Source organism: Cynocephalus volans, chromosome X (assembly GCF_027409185.1).
Source record: "Cynocephalus volans isolate mCynVol1 chromosome X, mCynVol1.pri, whole genome shotgun sequence".
Taxonomy (NCBI): Eukaryota; Metazoa; Chordata; class Mammalia; order Dermoptera; family Cynocephalidae; genus Cynocephalus; species Cynocephalus volans.
Genome location: NC_084478.1, coordinates 129,390,401 through 129,409,002, shown reverse-complemented (window position 1 = coordinate 129,409,002; position 18,602 = coordinate 129,390,401). Strand labels below are relative to the sequence as shown.

Sequence of the window (18,602 nt, the reverse complement as noted above, 5' to 3'; positions counted from 1 at the left end):
ATGATCCAGTGTTGAGTGAATACATATTTAAGAGTCTTATGTCTTCTTGCTGGATAGATCCCTTGATCGTTATAGAGTGGCCTTCTTTCTCCCTTTTGTTTTTTTGGTTTAAAGTCTATTTTATCCAGTATAATAATAGCTACTCCTTCTCATTTTTGGTTTCCATTTGCATGGTGTATCTTTTTCCATCCTTTCACTTTTATTCGTGTGTGTCTTTACAGGTGAGGAGAGTCTCTTGAAGACAGCATATAGTCGGGACTAGCTTTTTAATCCAATCAGTCTGTGTATACTGAATGGGGAATTTAATCCATTTATATGTAGGGTTATTATTGACAGGTATTGTTTTACTCTTGGCATTTCATTGCTTATTTTTTAGATGTTTGAAATATCTTTTGTTCCTTTCTTCTTATTTTATTATTCATCATTAATGTTTGTAGGTTTTTTGAGGTGGTAAGAATTATTTTCTTTCTGTTTCTTGTTTGCATTTTTGTTTTACCAGTGAATTTTGTTATTTCTTGTGTGTTCATGATATGGATTACCATTTTTAGGATCCCAGATGCAGGACTTCCCTGTGGATTTCTTGTAGGGCTGGTCTTTTGATGGCAAACTCCCGCAGTTTTTATTTGTCTGGGAAGTGCACCATTTCTCCCTCATTTCTGAAGGATAGCCTTGCTGTTTATAATATTCTTGGCTGGCAGGTTTTTTTCTTTTTGTATTTTGAATATATCATCCCATTCTCTTCTGGCCTGCAGAGTTTCTGTTGAGAAGTCTGCTGTTAGTCTAATGGGGGCTCCCTTATAGGTGACTTGACACTTTCATCTTGCTGCTTTTGTTTGAACTTTGGAAGTTTGACTATAATGTGTCTTGAAGAGGATCTTTTTGGATTTAATCTATTTGAAGATATTTGGAATTTCTGGATCCAAAGGTCTGTGTCTCTTCCTATACCTCATAAGTTTTCTGTTATGGTTCATTGAAAAGGTTTGGAATGCTTTCTGCTTTCTCTTTCCCTTCTGAAACACCCATGATTTGGATGTTTGCGTGCTTAAGACACGCAAACAGAAAACTGCTAGCGCTCTTAGATTTTATTCATTTTCTAATTCTTTTTTCCTTTTTTTGTCTGCCTGGGTTATTTTGAACAGACTGTCTTCTGGATCTGAAATTCTTTCTTTTGCTTGCTCTAACCTGCTGCTTACGCTCTTGGTTGTGTTTATTATTTCATTGAATTATTCCTTCAGTTCTATGAGTTCTGCTACATTCTTTTCTCTCTCTCTCTCTCTCTCTCTCTCTCTCTCTCTCTTATTAAACTTTGTTTTAATGGGACTCAAAATTCTATGACAGAATTTTGGTCAAGTTGTTTCCATTAAAAATACTGATTTTAAAAACTAATAACTTAAAACTGTCACAGAAAAAAACCAAAATGGTCCACAAAACATTCTCCTTTCCTTCTGAAGGTTTTATGATGCATTGTTATAATTAACCAGTCTTTTACTATTAAACTTAAATAGCTAACTGTGATAAACAGTTCTGAGACCATTCTTTTACCACCGATTAAGACTGGGGTGGCAGGTATTAGGGATGATATTCATTTAGCCTTCTGAGCTTTCTGGGCAGACTTGGTGATCTTGCCATCTCCAGCAGCCTTCTTGTCCACTGCTTTGATGACACCAACAGCAACTGTCTGTCTCATATCGTGAACAGCAAAATGACCCAGAGGAGGATAGTCAGAGAAGCTCTCAACACACATGGGTTTGCCAGGAACTATATCAATGATGGCAGCATCACCTGATTTCAAGAATTTACGACCATCTTCCGGCTTTTTACCAGAATGCCAATCAATCTTTTCCTTCAGCTCAGCAAACTTGCAAGCAATGTGAGCTGTGTGACAATCCAGGAAACGGGCATAACCAGCACTGATTTGGCCTGGATGATTCAGGATAATCACCTGAGCAGTGAAGCCAGCTGCTTCCATTGGTGGGCCGTTTTTGCTGTCACCAGCAACATTGCCACAATGAACATTTTTGACAGACATGTTCTTAACATTGAAGCCACATTGTCTCCAGGAAGAGCTTCATTCAAAGCTTCACGGTGCATTTCAGCAGACTTTAATTCAGTCACAACATTGCTGGAGCAAAGGTGACCACCATGCCAGGTTTGAGAACACCAGTCTGTACTTGGCCCATGAGGACAATACCAATACCACCAATTTTGTAGACATCATGGAGGGGCAGATGTGAAGGCTTGTCAGTTGGACGAGTTGGTGGCAAGATGCAATCTGGAGCTTCAAGCAGTGTGGTTCCACTGGCATTGCCATCTTTATGGGTGACTTTCCATTCTTTGAACCAAGGTGTATTAGCACTTAGCTCCAGCATGTTGTCACCATTCCAACCGGAAATTGGCACAAGTGCTACTGTGTCAGGGTTGTAGCCAATTTTCTTAATGTGTGTACTGACTCCGTTAACAATTTCTTTTTATCTCTTCTGGCTGTAGGGTGGCTCAGTAGAATCCATTTTGTTAACACCAACAGTCAGTTGTTTCACACCCAGTGTGTAAGCCAGAAGAGCATGCTCACGGGTCTGCCCATTCTTGGAGATACCAGCTTCAAACTCACCAACACCAGCAGCAACAATCAGGACAGCACAGTCAGCCTGAGATGTGCCTGTATTCATGTTTTTGATAAAGTCTCTGTGTCCTGGGGTATCAACGATAGTCACGTAAACTTGCTGTTCTCAAATTTCCGCACGGAGATATCAATGGTGATACCACACTCATGCTCAGTTTTCAGTTTATCCAAGACCCAGGCATACTTGAAGGAGCCCTTTCCCATCTCAGTAGCCTCCTTCTCAAACTTTTTGATGGTTCTTTTGTCTATCCCACCACATTTGTAAATCAGATGACTAGTAGTGGTGGACTTGCCTGAATCTACATGTTCAATTACGATGATGTTAACATGAGTCTTTTTCTTTCCCATTTTCACTTTGATTTGTAGTGTTTTTCACAACACCTGTGTTCTGGCAGCAAACCTGTTGCGAAAAAGCTACATTCTTTTTTAAGGTACTAATCCCTTTGCCAGTTTCCTCCCTCATATCCCGGATTTTTTTTTTTTTCATTTCATTGTTTTCTCTAATTGAGTCTTCTCTTATCTCTTTGAGTTTTCTTAAGTTCATTGCTTGGAACTCCTTTTCAGTTATTTCAGGGGTTTCCTACTCTATGGGGTTTGGTACTTGAGAATTACTGCATTCCTTTGGTGATGTCATTTGTTCTTGTTTATTCATATTTCTAGTATCTCTATATTGATGTCTGGTCATCTGGTACAGCAGTTGTTTCTTGTGTTACTCTGGAGTGGGCTTTAAGGAGAAAGGTTTCCTACTCTATTTGCAGGCTCCACTGGTGACTCTCCTTGTGTTAATGCAGTCGAGTGTGTGTTGGGCTCCCTGCAGGGTGGTTCTGGCTGCTACTATGGTGGTGAGCTATGTTTGTGGTGGCAGTAGCTGTGGTTGTGGCTGTGGTGGTGGTGAACTACCTACATGGAAGCGGTGCTTGTGGTACACACCTGCCTTCTGTTTGGGCAGTGGGAGGGTGCTTAAAGTCTGGGTCCCTCATCTCAAGAGGCTTTCCTGGCTTCTCCTAATGTAGTGGAAGAGCTGCCTGGGACTTCCTCCTGGGTCCCCAGTTATGGGAGTCTCTCTTGCCTTTTGCTTGGACAGTGAGAGTGGTACATGAGGCTTCCACCTTTGTCCCCAGTCACAGGACGCTCTCTTTGCCTTCTGTTCCAGTGGTGGGAGGGCTTCCCAAGGCAGATAAAATAGACTTTAAACCAAAAATATTTCCCAGATTCTGGGTGTCTTGGTGTCCTCCCTATGGCTTCTGGGGCCAGTGCTGGTCATAGAGCCAAGGCAGACTTTGAGACACCTGGACTTGCAGATTCCACACATGGCTGGGTGACAAGGGCCCTAGGAGAAGGTTTCACCATTGTATTTGATTCATATTTATATATGTGTGTATCATATTTCCTCTCTTAAGGTGATAAGAGAGGAAACATATGTATCAGATCATATTCATTTTTAATCCACTCAAATTACACTGTGTATGCTAGAAACTATATTTGTTAAAAGAGTGGATGAATTAATTAATATAAACATCTTAGGGTGTTTCTTTATATTGCTCTATATTGCTATTTTAATAGGGAACTTGGCATACCCAAAGGAACCAACTCTTAGATTGCAGCCCTGTATGGTGCCTCTTAAGCACACTATAGAGACAGCACCTACTCATTAGGATGCTTCTTATAATCACTGTATAGTTTAGCACAATCAATAGCTCAGTTTTATAAATGGCTTCTCTCAGTGTTGCAGGGATTTACAATCTATGAAATCAAAGGAGTTTGTCAAGTATTTGAGCTTAATGAGTGAACACATTAATTTCAAAGCTATTTCGCATTCAAAGATAGAGGTAAGATTTCTCTCTATGATTTTGAAGAGAGCAATGTTGGCTTTTTCCCAGTGGACAGTCTTAAACATTAAAAAATTTTGGAATTATACAAATATGTTTAAGGGAGTCATCTGACTTGAATTTAAATGAGCTGATGTTCTCAAGCCAAAGCATAAAACACGTTTCTCTATTAAAGATCCATTATAGGCATTTTCTCTTTTTATTCCATTTTTTGAAAAGCCTTCACTGTGTAACACCTGTATGCACTGTGGTGATGAAGTATCATTTCTGAGTGTTGATTATTGTGTGCACAAGGAAATCAATCATCTTGTGTCTCATTCTCAATTCACTGCTTAGAATTTTCAAGATGCAGTGTGTGTGTGCGTGTGTGTGCATGTGTGTGTGTGTGTGTGCTCGCATGTGCTCGTGGGGAAGGGGGTGTTCATGCCAAACTAGTTAGCATTTCTCATTTAGTACAACTTGTTTGTTTGTTTGAGCAAGTATAATTGAACATATGGATGTGAAAGCATCTTGGTTTGGTCTCAACAGCTCTTTTTTTCTTGAGTGCTCTGTAAACACAGCCTTATAAAATGCATCTTTGCAAGAGATTTCCAGAGATAAAGAGGACCTGTGTTCTCGTGGTCATAAAAGATCAAAGAAACTCCATCTTAGAGACTTCTAAGTGAGATAGACTTTGAGAAGGGCAGATCAAAGGGAAAAAAATTCAGAAAGCTTGTGTGCTTGGCATAGCGATAACCTAACCTAATATTTCTTTTAGGTGGCTGGACTGAAGAGCTCATGGATTAAGTATTTTTCTAAAAGTCTTAATTATTAAATTTAAGACATTTCCTCTAACAAACAATTACATTAAAAGGCCAATTTGTTTCCTTTCCACTAACCTATGGGCCCAGAAAGAAATCATAATTTTATTTAATTTTTTAATTTTTTATTGTTCATGAATATTCATGAGATACAAAGCCGATTGTCACCTCTCGTGCCCAAGATGTGATGGCCAGATCTGACTGGCAGCATACCCATTACCACAAATTGCAATTATACCCCATGTCCCACACCCAATTAATACTGACCTCTCTCCCCACTCCCCTTGCTCCCACTCCATTTTGTATCTCTAGGTATGCTCTCTCCCTCTACAAGTAAAACACACCACTCTGGTCTTTCTTTCCTTCCTTCTTTCTCTCTTAGCTCCCACTTATGAGTGAGTACATGTGGTATTTATCCCTCTGTGCTTTGCTTATTTCACTCAACATAACGTTCTCCAATCTCATCCATGTTGTTGCAAATGGAAGAATTTCATTCTTTTTTATGGCAGAGTAATAGTCCATGGTGTAAATATACCACGTTTTCCTTATCCAATCATCCATCGATGGGCATTTAGGTTGGTTCCATATCCTGGCTATTGTAAACAGAGCTGTGATGAACATGGGAGTGCAGGTATCCCTTTGACATGATAATTTCCATTCCTTTGGTTATATACCCAAAAGTGGGATCTTGAATCATATGGAAGATCTATCTGTAGTTGTTTGAGAAAACTCCATACTGTTTCACATACTGATTGTACTAATGTACAGTCCCATCAACAGTGTAGGAGTGTTCCCTTCTCTATACACCCTTGCCAGCATTTGTTATTCTCCATCTTTTTGATTATAGCCAGTCTAACTGGGGTGAGATGACATCTCAATGTGGTTTTAATTTGCATTTCCCTGATGACTAGTGATGTTGAGCATTTTTTCATGTACCTGTTGACCATTTGTGTGTCTTCCTTAGAAAAATGTCTATTCAGCTTCTTTGCCCATTTTTTAATTGGGTTATTTGTTTTTTTACTGTGTAATTGCTTGAGCTCCTTGTATATATGGATATTAATCCCTTGTCAGATGTATAGTTAGAAAAAATTTTCTCTGACTCTGTAGATTGATTTCACTCTGTTGATTGATTCCTTGGCTGTGCAGAAGTTTTTAGTTTGATATAGTCCCATTTGTTTATATTTTCTTTTGTTGCTTATGCTTTCAGGCTCATGTTCATAAAGTCTGTGCTCAGACCTAGTTCCTGAATTGCTTCACTTTTATTTTCCCTCAGTAATTTTACAGTTTTAGGTCTTATACTTAAGTCTTTAATCCATTCGGAGTTGATTTTGGTTTACGGTGAGAGGTGCATGTTTAGTTTCAGCCTTCTGCATATGGATATCCAATTTTCACAGCACCATTTATTGAAGAGTCAGTCTTTTATACAATGTATGTTTTTGTTGCCTTTGTAAAATATCAGATGGCTGGAAGCCTGAGGGGTGATTTCTGGGTTCGTTGTTCTGCTGCACTGGTTGGAGTGTCTATTTTTATGCCAGTACCATGATGTTTTGGTTACCATTGTTTTGTAGTACAATTCAAAATTCAACATCCTTTCATGATAAAGACTCAGAAAATTAGGTATAGAAGGAAAGTATCCCAACACAATAAAAGCCATCTATGACAATCCCACCACCAGTATCATTCTGAATAGGGAAAAACCGAAGACTTTTTCCTTAAGAACAGGAATAAGACAAGGATGCCCACTGTCACCACTTCTATTTAACATAGTACTGGAGGTACACGCCAGAGCATTCAGGCAAGAGAAAGAAATAAAGGGCATCTAGATTAGAAAAGATGAAGTCAAAATGTCCCTGTTTGCAGATGATGTGATACTATATCTAGAAAAAACTAGACTCTATCAAAAACCCTTAGACTGGTTAATAATTTCAGTAACATTGGAGTATAAAATGTAAATACCCTAAAATCTGTTCCATTTATATTCTCCAATAATGAGCTAACAGAAAGAGAAATCAAGAAAGTAAGCCCAGCAGTCACAAAAAAATTAAAATACCTAGGAATCAATTTAACCAAGAAGGTGAACGATCCCTAAAATGAGAACTATAAACCAACTCTGAAATAAATTAAAGAAGACACAAAAAGGTGGAAAGATATTCCATGCTCTTGGATTGGAAGAATTAACACAGTGAAAATGTTTATACTACCCACTGTGATCTTCCGATTCAGTGCAAATCCCATGAAAATACCAATGACATTCTTCACAGAAATGGAAAAAAACAATCTTAACATTCATATGGAACAACAAAAGATCCCAAACAGCCAAAGCAATCCTGAGCAAAAATGAACGAACGAATGAATGAATGAATGAATGAATGAATAAAGCTGGAGGCATAACACTACCTGAATCATATTTTTTAACAATGGGGAACTAAGGTCATAATTACTTGTGGCTCTCTAAGTGTATGTTGTTAGTAAGGACAAAACAAAACTGAATAAAATGTCCAAATAAAAAGTCTTCTGGAATTTTTCCATCTTGTCACAAAGGAAATAGAAACTATATTCATACACCAGGAATATCTAGGTTTAGAATTTTGAAGACCCGGCTTGACATAGAAATTATGCACCCAAATATTCTTACATAAAAGAATGTCAAAACTCTGTTATAGATGTGGCTTGTCACACAGGTTTCTACTGTTTATTTTATTCTGCCAATATTAATTTGAACTCTTACTAAGATCCTGTGCTTGGCAGTGTCATTTTCTTCAATTCATTTCTTTTCTTCTCTATTATCAGATATTCTTTCTCAGCTACACTGGCTGTTACATCATTGGCAAAGAGTTCTGTTTCATGCTTCCCAATGAAATCTCATTATTACCCTATGAAAAATGAAGAACTACATTCTGCTTCCTACTCCAGCTCAGCTATGGAAATCTTGTGCACGCTTGGGTCTCTGTCATTTTGTGGCACTGATTTGCTTGGCAACCAAAAAAAGAGAGACATTTGGGTCAAATTAGTGTTTGATGGATAGCCCTGTCTACACAATGGACTGCAATCCTGGAGACTACCATCAGCTTGCTGAAAAGGGCTGACTAGCCAACCTGTACTTGGAGAAGGGTAGATCTTTCCTGGTCTCCCTCCCCCAAAACAACCCTGTGAGAATGGACCTGGGAGCCAGACATATCTGTCAATTAGACCCAGTCACAGACAGCCTTAACAAAAGCCTGAGCTATGTAAAAATATCTAAAGTGATTTTATCTGTCATACTGTAACTGAGGTCCTGTCTGAATAAAATCAAACTCTCTTTCTCTCTCTCCTCTAGCCTTTCTTCTCTCTCTTTTCTCCTATCTCTGCCCCTCCCCCCCCTTGCTCCTCTTTCTCTGTTTTCTTCTATGCTCACACATAGGCACAATATCAGTAGATCTAGTCATGGGGAATGTTGAAATTGAATGGTTTGAATCTCATTGCCCACTGAGTCAATACTGCCTCATGGTCTGGTTTTTAAAAAAAATTATTTTCTTTCCTTCAATTATTAAATCAGAGTTTGCTACTAAACAGCTACCACTTTATTCTATTTTGCTTTTTTAGTGAGAATTTACACAACTTTTCAAGAGACATTTTAAATACCTCTTTTGCTTTTCCAGTTATTTTTCAATCAAAATATTGCCTTCTAACTGAACTAATATTTGCTCACAAAGTGGTAGCCAATGGTGCTTAAGGATCATAGCAAGAGGATCTAAGCTGCATCTCTCAGAGTTTTTCTAGGCTCTGAGTATCCAGGAAGCTTTATGCCTCTTAGTACCCTAACACTGTAATTGTATTCAACGGGACAACCTCATTCCTTCTCTACTCATTACAAAATATTTTTGAAACAATTTTCTTTGCTCTTTGGAAAAAGTTGCAAATAGTCTCATTGCCTTTAGTTTTGGCTCCATGTTGTTAAGCATCTGGATGACGAGTAAAAGATGCAGTCAATTAACTATTTTTTTCTAAACATCTCAGTGTATAGTATGATAAATAAGGTCTGCCTTTCTCTATATAAAGTTAAGGGGAAGTTTCAGTTATCTCTTCACGTCACTTAGGCTAAGATATACTTAAGTTTAAATGTTCAGATAATTATAATAAAGCTTTGAAACTTCTAGAATAATTTTAAAACCACCACATTTCTCTGCACTTTGCATGTTTATAGACAGCCTTTGCCAATATCAGTGCCAGCTGCTAGAATGCTTTACATATTTGGCTTTTTTCCCCTCTGCATTGAATTTAAGCTCTTTGATGTAGAATTTGTTTCCATTTGAGAACAGCAATTTTCACTTTCTAAAAAAGGAATGTAATACTTTACCAAAGTTACAGAAGATGTTTTAAACTATTTAAATTATAAAAAAACAAGAACTTTTTGAAAGAGAAAAAAAGGTTTTGGCAATATAGGTAACCCGTACAGAAATGCTACATGCATAAGTAAATCTGGGCAACTCTGCCTTATGAATAGTTGTGAAAATCTCTCCCCTCAGGCTAAACCTGCTTTCTAAGCTGAGTACTCTTTTTCAGAAGCTCACTACAGGATATTTTGGCACATCAAGTTGGGACTGCGTCAGTTGCTTCCCTTATCCATTGAAGTTCATCTCCCACAAGACTTGAGATATTCAGTAGTGGATGGGATGAATATCTTGACTCCATGTGACATTTGTTAGGTGCTCCTTTTCCCCAAAAGACAAACTGAAGCTCTTCACAAACCTGTCATGTGAAACACCTAACCACTCTTCAGGCTTGAGTTACTTTCTTATTAAATTTCTCCCAGTGTGTTCTGAGTATGCCTTTGTCCATCCTCTATGTTCTTTGTATTGGCATTTCTCAACCTTACTTGGAATTATTGATCAAGAATTAACCTGATATGTTTCTTGCATTATGGGCTGACAGGCAAATATACATTTGAGACAAAGGTAAATATGTTTATCATGGAATTACCCTCCATAATAAAATTTTCGCTAAGTTTCATGATGAATTTGAGCCTGGTTGGAAATTGAGTATTGGGGCTAGAATTAAAATCTTTTACATTGACTGAGAATTTCTTTAGTATCTTAACTGCCTACAAGGCAAACCAAGTTTTGGAGATCTGTTTGAAATCTTCTTGGCTAGAAATAGGACCTCTGTGTATGAACAGTTTTGCTAATAACACCCAGTAGCAAAGAGCTGACTTGAAGAAAACATTGAATGTTAGTGGAGGTGACACTAAATGAGTTCACTAAAATGATAATAAAAAAAAGCACAATGTTAAGCAATAAATAATGGAAGAACATGAATAAAAGGAAATGTATGTGTTGATGGAGATAAACCACTCTTTTCTATGTGTTGATTCATTAATTCATTCATCAAATATTAATACTTAATATTCATTCAGCAAATATTAATTCATTCAGTAAATATCATCTATTTTGTCCCAGGCACTGTCAATTAATCTTGAAGACACATTTATGAAAAGGACAGCTCAAGATACTTCCATATGCACTCAGACAAATGGCCTGGGAGTGGATGTGTATGCAGAACTTTGAGAAGGTCCTGATAGAAGGTTCTTTCAGAGTATAACTGACACAGTTTTAGTCAGAATTGGTGGAGGAGCAGAATAGCGGAGGGAGTTGTGAAAGAACCTTTTGAACTTTAAAACTCAGGGAACTGAATTGAAACAGAAGCCAGATTTTCTAGGACTTTAAGTAACAGTGAAAATCAAGGAATCTAAGAAATGAAGAGATAAGCAAACAGAACATGAACACATAGACTTGGACTGAAGGAACAAATAAAATAAATTGTCTCAAGGTATGATCCTGTAGAGTTAAAAATGGCACTGGGAAGGAAAAGGTTCTACCTTCCAAAGCTGTGCCAACTTCGGTATTGTGATATCATGTGCTTTGAAGTTACCTTTAACATATACACAAAGAACTAATAAGACCAGGAAACGAATTACATAATCAACAGCTGAAAGTAATCTGACCACTTGGTAGTTTCATGTCACATGGTTTTTACCCTGAAAATTCAACATGCTGTAGTATTTGATCTCCTGCAATGAAGTGTGAACAGAACAGTAGGTGAGGGTTGCCACTAGTCAGGAAAATGTGTTGAAAAGCCATGAACCAGAAGTACAATAATAACAACAACCTACCCCGCCCACCACTTACACACACTTATCAGTCTTCAGGTGCTATTCTAAGAACATTACTCACGTAAACTTATTTAACCCTCAGAACAATCAATGAGGAAGGTTCTAGCCCCATTTTAGAGAGGAAGAACTAGGGACCGGCCCGTGGCTCACTCGGGAGAGTACGGTGCTGATAGAGAGGAAGAACTGAGGCGAAGAGAAGCTATATATGTATCCAGGGTCACATAGGTAGTAGGTTGCAGATTTGGGATTTAAACCCAAGATTTCTGGCTCCAGAGTCAGGCTTCTGCTTTCATTCCCACATGGTAAAAATAAAAGTTATCCAAGAAATGCTGCCACAACATTTTATAGTCAATTCATCTTCGCTCCTGTTCACAATATTGAAATCCAGCTCTCTTAGAGTTAATTGAGGAGAGAATCAGAGATATTTGTTATAGTGAAATAACTCTTTTTTTAAATTTTTATTTTTTATTGGTTATGAGTATTCATGGGGTACAAAGCTGACCATCACCACTTGTTTCCAAGACGTGATGGCCAGGTCAATACTGGCAGCATGCACATTGCCACAATTTGCAATTATACCCTGTGTCCCCTACCCAATTAAAGCACAACCTCCATCCCCCACCCCCCTTCTCCCACCCTACTATGCAACCCTAGGTATGCTCTCTCTCTCTGCAAGTCCAATGCACCACTGTAATCTTTCCTTCCTTCTTTTTCTCTTAGCTTGCGCTTATGAGTGAGGGCATGTGGTATTTTTCCCTCTGTGCTTTATTCATTCCATGTAATGCATGTTTCTCCAAGTTCATCGATGTTGCTGCAAATGGTAGAATTTCATTTTTTTTATGGCAGAGTAATATTTCATGGTGTATATATATCACATTTTCCTTATCCAGTCATCCATTGATGGACGTTTAGGTTGGTTCCATGTCTTGGCTATTGAAAACAAAGCTGGGATGAACATGGGAATGCAGGTATCCCTTCAACATGATGATTTCCATTCCTTTGGGTATGTACCCAGAAGTGGGATTGCTGGGTCGTGTGATAGATCTATCTGTAGTTGTCTGAGAAATCTCCATATGGTTTTACATAGTGATTGTACTAATTTACACTCCCACTGACAGTGTAGGAGTGTTCACTTCTCTCCACATCCTTGCCAGCATTTGTTATGCTTTGTCTTTTTTATTATAGCCAGTCTAACTGGGGTTAGATAATATCTCAATGAGGTTTTAATTTGCATTTCCCTGATGATTAGTGATATTAAACATTTTTTTTATGTACTTGGCCATTTGTAAGTTTTCCTTAAAAAAAATGTCTATTCAGCTCTTTTGCCCATTTTTAATTGGGTTATTTGTTTATTACTGTATAATTGCTTGAGTTCCTTGTATATTATGGATACTAATCCCTGTTGGATGCATAGTTAGCAAAAATTTTCTCCTACTCTGTAGGTTGTTATTTCACTGTGTTGATTGTTTCCTTTGCTGTGATGTAGTGATGTTTGTTTATTCTTCTTTTGTTGCTTGTGCTTTTGGGCTCTTGTTCATAAAGTCAGTGCCCAGACTAGTTCCTGAAGTGTTTCACTTAGACTTTCCCTTAGAAGTTTTACTGTTTCAGGTCTTATACTTAGGTCTTTAATCCATTTGGAGTTGATTTTGGTATACGGTGACAGGTGCATGATTAGTTTCAATCTTCTGCATATGGATATACAATTTTCACAACACCACTTATTGAAGAGGCAGTCTTTTCTCCAGTGTATGCTTTTGTTTCCTTTATCATGTATCAGATGTCTGTAAGCCTGAGGGGTGATTTATGGGTTCTCTATTATTCTCTACTGATAAGAGTGTCTATTTTTATGCCAGTACCATGCTGTTTTGGTTACTATAGCTTTGTAGTATAATTTGAGGTCAGGAAGTGTTATACCTCTGGGCTTTATTTTTTTTTTTCAGGATTAGTTTGGCTATTTGGGGTCCTTTGTTGCTCCACATGAATGTTAAGATTGTTTTTTCCACTTCTGTGAAGAATGTAATTGGTGTTTTGATGGGGATTGCATTGAATCTGTAAATCACTTTGGGTAATATGGAAATTTTCATGACTTTCATTCTTCCAATTCAAGAGCATGAAACGTCTTTCCATTTTTTTTGTCTTCTTTAATTTCTTTCAGTAGTGGTTTCTTTCATCTCCTTGGTTAAATTAATTAGTAGGCATTTTATTTTTTTCATGACCATTGTAAATGGGCTTACTTTCTTGATTTCTTTTTCTGTTAGCTCATTGTTGAGGAATATAAATGCAACTGTTTTTTGAGTGTATACATTTCATCCTCCAACGTTACTGAAATTATTAAACAGCTCTAAGGGTTTTTTTTTTGTTGTTGTTGTTGTTTTGTTTTTTTGTGACCGGCACTCAGCCAGGGAGTGCACTGGCCATTCCTATATAGGATCCAAACCCACGGCGGTAGCGTCACTGCGCTCCCAGCGCCGCACTCTCCCGAGTGCACCACGGGGCCGGCCCCTCTAAGGGTTTTTTGATAGAGTCTTTAGGTTTTCCTATACATAGTATCACATCACCTGCAAATAGGAACAGTTTGATTTCATTTTTTCCAATCTGGATGCTCTTTTTTTCTTTTACTTGCCTGATTGACCTGGTTAGTACTTCCAGTACTATATTAAGTAGAAAAGGTAAGAGTGGGCATCCTTGTCTTATTTGTGTTCTTAAAGAAATGGAAAAGCCTTCAGTTTTTCCCCATTCAGGATGATAATTGCAGTGGGCTTGTCATACATACCTTTTATTGCGTTGAGATACTTTCCTTCTATACCTTATTTGTTGAGAATCTTTATCATGAAGAGATGTTGAATTTTGTCAAATGCTTTTTCTGAGTCTATTGAGATGATTATATGGATTTTGTCCTTGATTTTATTTATGTGGTATATCACATTTATTGACTTCCATATGTTGAACCATCCTTGAATCCCTGGGATGAATCCCACTTGATCATGGTGGATAATTTTGCATATGTGTTGCTGTATTCTGGTTGCTAATATTTTTCCGAGGATGCTTGCATCTATGTCCATAAAGGATATTGACCTGAGAGTTTCTTTCTTTTTTGTATCTTTGTCTGGTTTTCATATCAGGGTGATGCTGGCCTCATTGAATGAGTTTGAGGAATGGCTTCTGTTGCAAGTTTTTGGGATAGTTTGAGGAGAATTGGTGTTAATATCTCTTTAAAGGTTTGATATAATTCAGCTGTAAAGCCATCCAGACCTGGGCTTTTCTTTGTTGGAAGATTGCTGATTACTGATTCAGTCTTGTTGCTTTTGATTGGTCTGTTCAGGCTTTCTATCTCTTCTTGGTTGATTCTGGGTAGTTTGTATGTGTCCATAAATTCATCCATTTCTTCCAGGCTTTTATATTTATAGAAGTCTCTAATGATTCTTCATATTTCTGTGGTATCAGTTGCAATGTCTACTCTTTCATTTCTAGTTTTTGTTATTTTGGTCTTCTCTTCTTTTTTTTTTTTTTTTAAGCTAATAGTTTGTCTATTGTATTTTTCTTCTCAGAAAAGCAACTTTTTGTATAATTTTTGGGGTCTCTATTTCATTTAGTTCTTCTCTGATCTTAATTATTTCTTTTCATCTACTAATTTTGGGATTGGATTTTTTTGGTTTTTCTTATTCTTTGAGGTGCAGCATTATATTCTTTATTTGAAATCTTTCTATTGTTTTGATGTAAGTGCTTATTGTAATAAAATTTCCTCTCAGTACTGCTTTTGCAGTATGCCACAAGTTTTGGTATGATGTATTTTCATTAGCTTCAATAAAGTTTTGATTTCCTGTTCAATTTCTTCTTGTACCCATAGGTCATGCAGGAGCCTATTGTTTAGTTTCCATGTATTGTATAGGTTCCAGGGTTTTGCTTGTTATTAATTTCCAGTTTTAGTCCACTGTGGTCTGAAAAGTTACTTGGAATGATTTCATTTTTTTCAAATTTGCTGAGACTAGATATGTGACCTAATATGTGATCTATCCTGGAGAATGTTCCATGTGTTGATGAGAAGAATGTATATTATGTAGTTGTTGGGTGAAATGTTCTGTGTATATCTGCCTGGTCCAGTTGGCCTAAGGTGTAGTTTAAAACCTGTGTCTTTTTATTTATTTGTTGCCTGGAAGATCGGTCCCATATTGAGAAAGAGGTGTTCAGGTCACCCACTATTATTGCTTTGGGGTCTATTTTTTCCTTTAGGTCTAAGAGTGGAGCAGAATAGAGAACCCAGAATTCACTCCTCAGGCTTACAGCCATCTGATATTGGACAAAGGCAACAAAAACATACATTGGGAAAAAGACTGCCTCTTCAATAAGTGTTGCTGTGCAAATTGGATATCCATATGCACCAGAATGAAAGTAGACATTCATCTCTCACCACATACTAAAATCTACTCAAAATGGCTTATAGATTTTAATAGAAGACCTGAAACTGTAAAACTACTAAGAGAAAATGTAGGTGAAACACTTCAGGTCTGGGCATAGACTTTATGAACAAGAGCCTGAAAGCACAAGCAGAAAAAGTAAAAATAAACAAATAGGGCTATATCAAACTAAAAAGCTTCTGCACAGCAAAGGAAACAATGAACAGAGTGAAATGACAACCTACAGAGTGGGAGAAAACTTTTGCTAACTATGCATCCGACAAGGGACTAATATCCATAATATACAAGGAACTCAAGCAATTACACAGTAAAAAACCACAAATAACCCAACTAAAAAATGGGCAAAGGAACTGAATAGACATTTTCCAAAGGAAGACAGACATACGAGTGTTTGCTTTATGTATGTGGGTGCTCCAGTTTGGGGTGCATACATATTTATGATTGTTATGTCTTCTAGCTGGATAGATCCCTTTGTCATAACATAGTGGCCTTCTTTGTCTCTTTGTATGCTTTTAGTTTAAAGTCTATTTTATCTGATATATGTACAGCTACTCCTGCTCATTTTTGGTTTCTATTTGCATGGTATATCTTTTTTCCATCCCTTCACTTTTTATCTGTGTTTCTCTTTACAGGTGAGGTGATTCTCTTGAAGACAGCATATACTTGGGTCTATGTTTTTAATCCAGTCAGACTGTGTCTTTTGAATGGGGCGTTTAATCTATTCACTGGGTTTGTTACTGACAGGTATTGTTTAACATAAGCCATCTTATTGCTTTTTGTTTAGGTGTTTTAAATATCTTTTTTTCAATACTCTCCCTTTTATTTCTCTTCTTCAATGTTAGTTGGAAATTTGATGTGGTGTGATTGAGCTTCTTTCTCTTTCTCACTGGCATTTTTCTTTTTAACAGCATGTTTTGCTCTTTCTTGTTTATCCATGATAGTGATCATCGTTATTCAGATTCCAGATGAAGCACTCCCTTGAGAATTTCTTGCAGGGCTGGTCATGTGGCGGTGAACTCTCACAATTTTTGTTTGGGAAATACACTATTTCTGCCTTATTTCTGAAGGAGAGCCTTGCTGGGTACAGGATTCTTGGCTGACAATTTTTTTCTTTCAGTATTTTGAATGTATCATCCCACTTTCTTCTGGCCAATAGGGTTTCAGCCAAGAAGTGTGTTGTTAGTCTGATGGGAGTTCCCTTATAGGTGACTTGATGCTTTTGTCTTGCTGCTTTTAGAATTCTCTCTTTATCTTTGAGCTTTGCAAATTTGATTATAATGTATCTTGGAGAGGATCTTTTTGGATTGAATCTATTTGGTGACCTTTGAGCTACCTATATCTGAAAGTCTGCATCTCTCCCTATTCCTGGGAAGGTTTCTGTTATTATTTCCCTGAATAGGTTTTCAAAGCCTTTTCCTTTCTCCTCCCCTTCTGGAATTCCCACAATTCATATGTTTGAGCACTTGATATTGTCTGCTAGGTCTCATAGATTTTCTTCATTATTTTTCTTTTTTTTCCTTTTTTTTTTTGTTTGCCCGAGTTATTTCAAAAATACCATCTTCAAGATAAGCTCTCTGTTGTGTTTTTTATTTCATTGAGTGAATCTTTAATTTCTAGGAGAATTGCTGCATTCTTTTTTAAGGTATTAATCTTTTTGTAAACTTCCTCCTTCATATTCTGGATATTTTTTCTTGTTCACTGTGTCCTCTAATTGAGTCTTCTCTTATCTCTTTGAGTTTTCTTAATATCTTCGCTTGGAATCCCTTTTCAGACATTTCAAGGGTTCCCTGTTCTATGGGGTCTGGTATTTGAGTATTTACAGTACTCCCTCAGTTGTGTCTTATCTTGTTTGTAGTTCTAGTATTTTTTCATTGATGTTTGGTCATCTGGTAGAGGACTTGCTTCTTCTTTTACTCTGGGGTTGGATATGAGGATAAAGATTTCCTCCTCTATTTGCAGGCTCTGCTGGTGACTCTTCTTTTGTCAGTGTAATCAAGTGTGGGGCAGGTTGCCTGTAGAGTGGCTCTGGCTGCGACTGTGGTGAACTGTCCTTGTGGTGACAGTAGGTATAGTGGTGGCTATGGTACTCTACCTTGGCTTCTGTTCCAGCAGTGAGTCTGGGTCCCCAAAAGATCACAGTGCTTGGCTCATCTCGGTGCCTGCTACAGCTTCTGGGTGTTTCCTTCCAGGGCTTGAGCCTGTGCACCCAGTGGCGCATGGGGCTCTACTTACCTTGGTGCCTGCTATGACTTATAAAATAATTCTTTACAAAAATGGGTTTTGGTTTCAATCTCACAAGCAATTTAGGTACTTTTTTTCCCCTCCTAGCTATCTCTGAATGTGTGAATATGTCTGTATGTGATATTTGCATACACAGAGGTTTGAGCCATCAGGTCAATCATGAACTAGTTCCTAGTCCTCAAAAGCAGTCATCTGATTTTCAGTCCAATGAAAAACTAAAGTTAAACTAGCTGTGCTTACAAGAACAACTTCTGGTGAGGGTGTTAATTAAATATTAATTTTTAAACACACGCAGCTTTTTAAATTGCTATTATGGGGGAGGGAGTATTTAAGTATTGAGTTGAGGAAAAGAACTACTGTGGAATATTGAATCTTCACTGGATTTAGTTTAGTGCAGAGATTTTATGTAGTGCTCTTTGACCTTTTAGAGTTTTAGTCCAAGAGCAAATTGATTTAGATTAAAATAATTAGCTTTCACTTATTAGAACAGTGCCTCAAACTTCTGCTCTATTCCAGTTTGCTCTATTATTTTCATGCCTAATATTCAAC

General features: G+C 37.5%; 1 pseudogene; it reads right to left on the bottom strand.

Annotated features, from left to right (window-relative positions):
• Positions 1–1,569: 1,569 nt before the first annotated feature.
• Positions 1,570–2,968, bottom strand: LOC134367371 (elongation factor 1-alpha 1-like; annotated as a pseudogene).
• Between the last annotated feature and the right edge of the window lie 15,634 nt (positions 2,969–18,602).